Below are 6,000 nucleotides of genomic sequence, written 5' to 3'. Positions count from 1 at the left end.
GTGGTGCAATCAGTTAGTGTGTTTGGTTACTAACCAAAAGGTTGGTGGTTCAATCCCACCCAGGGATGTAATTGACCTTGTTATCAGATTTTGGTGATCTTTAAGTAGACAAGTCAAAATTTCAAACCCCCTGTTATGGTGTAGGGTACCTGGCCTTCTCTGATGTAATCAGAGTTAGATTTGATTCAGTGATTTTATAAAAACAGCTAGGAAGCACAATTTAGCAGTGGGTTGCAGAGAAAAAGAAATATGCTGGCAAAAAAAATCCAATTGAGTGATTAAACAGCTCTTCATTTTCTGGCTTTATTTTTATGCTAACAAATTTGTTCTCTGAAAAGTGTCCATAAAGCCAAGTCCTGATTAACACCTTTGTAGGGATGGTTTTTCACCTATTACTAAATTAAACTTGCTTCATTGGAAAGGCAGCAAGATGCATCCTCATTTAAATGTCTACTGAAATAATACAGGTTGACACCAGGAAACATTAACACCACTGTATCCTTGCTGCTTTCTCATGTGGAAGTCTGTTTAATGTGAAAACAAGGTGATATCTAATTAGCACACAGGTAAGGAATTAAGAAAATCTTTATTTAAGGGTGAAGATGTTTCTCACAAAATCGTTGCCCCAATGCATCATTGAAATTCAAGCTGGAAAGATGATTTTAATATATCACTTGTACATTTTGTATTGCTCTTCTGGTGACAATGTAGTTTGTTTTTGTCAATTACCATTTTAATAATAGGGTAAAAAAAATTAAGTGGATTTTTGAAAGAAAACAATACTGTCAATATACTATTAAAACAAATTAAAATGGTAAAAGTTATTGTACTTTAAGTAAACATAAAAGAGCTAACATATCAATCCCAGTTTTGGATTACTTTAATTAACAAAAAAAATGCATATAGCAGAGGATAGTTTCAATCTGCCTACCTCTGGGTAATGGGCCCAGCATGCTTCCATTGCAGTACTCTGCTGCACATGTAAGTGCAAGAGATCCTGAAGCACTCACTCATCATGGGAAAGTACCAATGTGTTTCTTCATTGGTTAATGGAAGAAACATCTTACAAAAACTCTCCAGATTATTGACTTTTTAAAGTTTTTCTAGGAAACGTTCTAGATATATGCTTATTAGACTTTGTCAGTATGTACTTTTTGCAAAGTGTCTCTGTGGCGCAATCGGTTAGTGTGTCCGGCTATTAACCAAAAGGTTGGTGGTTCAATCCCACCCAGGGACGTAATTGACCTTGTTATCAGATTTTGGTGATCTTTAAGTAGACAAGTCAAAATTTCAAACCCCCTGTTATGGTGTAGGGTACCTGGCCTTCTCTGATGTAATCAGAGTTAGATTTGATTCAGTGATTTTATAAAAACAGCTAGGAAGCACAATTTAGCAGTGGGTTGCAGAGAAAAAGAAATATGCTGGCAAAAAAAATCCAATTGAGTGATTAAACAGCTCTTCATTTTCTGGCTTTATTTTTATGCTAACAAATTTGTTCTCTGAAAAGTGTCCACAAAGCCAAGTCTCTGATTAACACCTTTGTAGGGATGGTTTTTCACCTATTACTAAATTAAACTTGCTTCATTGGAAAGGCAGCAAGATGCATCCTCATTTCAATGTCTACTGAAATAATACAGGTTGACACCAGGAAACATTAACACCACTGTATCCTTGCTGCTTTCTCATGTGGAAGTCTGTTTAATGTGAAAACAAGGTGATATCTAATTAGCACACAGGTAAGGAATTAAGAAAATCTTTATTTAAGGGTGAAGATGTTTCTCACAAAATCGTTGCCCCAATGCATCATTGAAATTCAAGCTGGAAAGATGATTTTAATATATCACTTGTACATTTTGTATTGCTCTTCTGGTGACAATGTAGTTTGTTTTTGTCAATTACCATTTTAATAATAGGGTAAAGAAAATTAAGTGGATTTTTTAAAGAAAACTATACTGTCAATATACTATTAAAACAAATTAAAATGGTAAAAGTTATTGTACTTTAAGTAAACATAAAAGAGCTAACATATCAATCCCAGTTTTGATTACTTAAATTAACAAAAAAAAATGCATATAGCAGAGGATAGTTTCAATCTGCCTATCGCTGGGTTATGGGCCCAGCATGCTTCCATTGCTGTACTCTGCTGCACATGTAAGTGCAAGAGATCCTGAAGCACTCACTCATCATGGGAAAGTACCAATGTGTTTCTTCGTTGGTTGATGGAAGAAACATCTTACAAAAACTCTCCAGATTATTGACTTTTTAAAGTTTTTCTAGGAAACGTTTTAGATGAATGCTTATTAGCCTTTGTCAGTATGGACTTTTGCAAAGTGTCTCTGTGGCGCAATCAGTTAGTGTGCACGGCTATTAACCAAAAGGTTGGTGGTTCAATCCCACCCAGGGACATAATTGACCTTGTTATCAGATTTTGGAGATCTTTAAGTAGACAAGTCAAAATTTCAAAACCCCTGTTCTGGTGTAGGGTACCTGGCCTTCTCTGATGTAATCAGAGTTAGATTTGATTCAGTGATTTTATAAAAACAGCTAGGAAGCACAATTTAGCAGTGGGTTGCAGAGAAAAAGAAATATGCTGGCAAAAAAAAATCCAATTGAGTGATTAAACAGCTCTTCATTTTCTGGCTTTATTTTTATACTAACAAATTTGTTCTCTGAAAAGTGTCCACAAAGCCAAGTCTCTGATTAACACCTTTGTAGGGATGGTTTTTCACCTATTACTAAATTAAACTTGCTTCATTGGAAAGGCAGCAAGATGCATCCTCATTTCAATGTCTACTGAAATAATACAGGTTGACACCAGGAAACATTAACACCACTGCATCCTTGCTGCTTTCTCATGTAGAAGTCTGTTTAATGTGAAAACAAGGTGATATCTAATAAGCACACAGGTAAGGAATTAAGAAAATCTTTATTTAAGGGTGAAGATGTTTCTCACAAAATCGTTGCCCCAATGCATCATTGAAATTCAAGCTGGAAAGATGATTTTAATATATCACTTGTACATTTTGTATTGCTCTTCTGGTGACAATGTAGTTTGTTTTTGTCAATTACCATTTTAATAATAGGGTAAAGAAAATTAAGTGGATTTTTTAAAGAAAACTATACTGTCAATATACTATTAAAACAAATTAAAATGGTAAAAGTTTTTGTACTTTAAGTAAAAATAAAAGAGCAAAAATATCAATCCCAGTTTTGATTACTTAAATTAACAAAAAAAAAATGCATATAGCAAAGGATAGTTTCAATCTGCCTACCTCTGGGTTATGGGCCCAGCATGCTTCCATTGCAGTACTCTGCTGCACATGTAAGTGCAAGAGATCCTGAAGCACTCACTCATCATGGGAAAGTACCAATGTGTTTCTTCGTTGGTTGATGGAAGAAACATCTTACAAAAACTCTCCAGATTATTGACTTTTTAAAGTTTTTCTAGGAAACGTTCTAGATGTATGCTTATTAGCCTTTGTCAGTATGTACTTTTTACAAAGTGTCTCTGTGGCGCAATCGGTTAGTGTGTCTGGCTACTAACCAAAAGGTTGGTGGCTTAATCCCACCAAGGGACGTAATTGACCTTGTTATCAGATTTTGGTGATCTTTAAGTAGACAAGTCAAAATTTCAAACCCCCTGTTATGGTGTAGGGTACCTGGCCTTCTCTGATGTAATCAGAGTTAGATTTGATTCAGTGATTTTATAAAAACAGATAGGAAGCACAATTTAGCAGTGGTTTGCAGAGAAAAAGAAATATGCTGGCAGAAAAATCCAATTGAGTGATTAAACAGCTCTTCATTTTCTGGCTTTATTTTTATGCTAACAAATTTGTTCTCTGAAAAGTGTCCACAAAGCCAAGTCTCTGATTAACACCTTTGTAGGGATGGTTTTTCACCTATTACTAAATTAAACTTGCTTCATTGGAAAGGCAGCAAGATGCATCTTCATTTCAATTTCTACTGAAATAATACAGGTTGACACCAGGAAACATTAACGCCACTGCATCCTTGCTGCTTTCTCATGTGGAAGTCTGTTTAATGTGAAAACAAGGTGATATCTAATTAGCACACAGGTAAGGAATTAAGAAAATCTTTATTTAAGGGTGAAGATGTTTCTCACAAAATCGTTGCCCCAATGCATCATTGAAATTCAAGCTGGAAAGATGATTTTAATATATCACGTGTACATTTTGTATTGCTCTTCTGGTGACAATGTAGTTTGTTTTTGTCAATTACCCTTTTAATAATAGGGTAAAGAAAATTAAGTGGATTTAAACAAATTAAAATGGTAAAAATTATTGTACTTCAAGTAAAAATAAAAGAGCAAAAATATCAATCCCAGTTTTGATTACTTAAATTAACAAAAAAAATGCATATAGCAAAGGATAGTTTCAATCTGCCTACCGCTGGGTTATGGGCCCTGTATGCTTCCATTGCAGTACTCTGCTGCACATGTAAGTGCAAGAGATCCTGAAGCACTCACTCATCATGGGAAAGTACCAATGTGTTTCTTCGTTGGTTGATGGAAGAAACATTTTACAAAAACTCTCCAGATTATTGACTTTTTAAAGTTTTTCTAGGAAACGTTTTAGATGTATGCTTATTAGCCTTTGTCAGTATGTACTTTTCGTGAAGTGTCTCTGTGGCGCAATCGGTTAGTGTGTCCGGCTACTAACCAAAAGGTTGGTGGTTCAATCCCACCCAGGGACATAATTGACTTTGTTATCAGATTTTGGTGATCTTTAAGTAGACAAGTCAAAATTTCAAACCCCCTGTTATGGTGTAGGGTACCTGGCCTTTTCTGATGTAATCAGAGTTAGATTTGATTCAGTGATTTAATAAAAACAGCTAGGAAGCACAATTTAGCAGTGGGTTGCAGAGAAAAAGAAATATGCTGGCAAAAAAAATCCAATTGAGTGATTAAACAGCTCTTCATTTTCTGGCTTTATTTTTATGCTAACAAATTTGTTCTCTGAAAAGTGTCCACAAAGCCAAGTCTCTGATTAACACCTTTGTAGGGATGGTTTTTCACCTATTACTAAATTAAACGCTTCATTGGAAAGGCAGCAAGATGCATCCTCATTTCAATGTCTACTGAAATAATACAGGTTGACACCAGGAAACATTAACGCCACTGCATCCTTGCTGCTTTCTCATGTGGAAGTCTGTTTAATGTGAAAACAAGGTGATATCTAATTAGCACACAGGTAAGGAATTAAGAAAATCTTTATTTAAGGGTGAAAATGTTTCTCACAAAATCGTTGCCCCAATGCATCATTGAAATTCAAGCTGGAAAGATGATTTTAATATATCACTTGTACATTTTGTATTGCTCTTCTGGTGACAATGTAGTTTGTTTTTGTCAATTACCATTTTAATAATAGGGTAAAGAAAATTAAGTGGATTTTTGAAAGAAAACAATACTGTCAATATACTATTAAAACAAATTAAGATGGTAAAAGTTATTGTACTTTAAGTAAAAATAAAAGAGCTAAAATATCAATCCCAGTTTTGGATTACTTTAATTAAAAAAAATGCATATAGCAGAGGATAGTTTCAATCTGCCTACCTCTGGGTTATAAGCCCAGCATTCTTCCATTGCAGTACTCTGCTGTACATGTTAGTGCAAGAGATCCTGAAGCACTCACTCATCATGGGAAAGTACCAATGTGTTTCTTCGTTGGTTGATCTAAGAAACATCTTACAAAAACTCTCCAGATTATTGACTTTTTAAAGTTTTTCTAGGAAACGTTCTAGATGAATGCTTATTAGCCTTTGTCAGTACGCATTTTTGCAAAGTGTCTCTGTGGTGCAATCAGTTAGTGTGTTTGGCTACTAACCAAAAGGTTGGTGGTTCAATCCCACCCAGGGATGTAATTGACCTTGTGGTCAGGTTTTGGTGATCTTTAAGTAGACAAGTCAAAATTTCAAACCCCCTCTTATGATGTAGGGTACCTGGCCTTCTCTGATGTAACCAGAGTTAGTTTTGATTAAGTG

The 6,000-nt window shown here is 35.0% G+C and overlaps 1 non-coding gene across 1 annotated transcript; it reads left to right on the top strand.

Moving 5' to 3' along the window:
* Window positions 1-4,639: 4,639 nt before the first annotated feature.
* On the top strand, window positions 4,640-4,713 carry TRNAS-ACU (transfer RNA serine (anticodon ACU)). The gene has a single exon. It is a non-coding gene; the product is annotated as a tRNA-Ser (tRNA).
* The last annotated feature ends 1,287 nt before the right edge of the window (window positions 4,714-6,000 follow it).

The sequence above is a fragment of the Pseudophryne corroboree genome (genome assembly GCF_028390025.1).
Source record: "Pseudophryne corroboree isolate aPseCor3 chromosome 7 unlocalized genomic scaffold, aPseCor3.hap2 SUPER_7_unloc_5, whole genome shotgun sequence".
Taxonomy (NCBI): Eukaryota; Metazoa; Chordata; class Amphibia; order Anura; family Myobatrachidae; genus Pseudophryne; species Pseudophryne corroboree.
The sequence above is the reverse complement of the archived record's forward strand: the minus strand, read 5'-3'. Positions and strand labels throughout refer to the sequence as shown.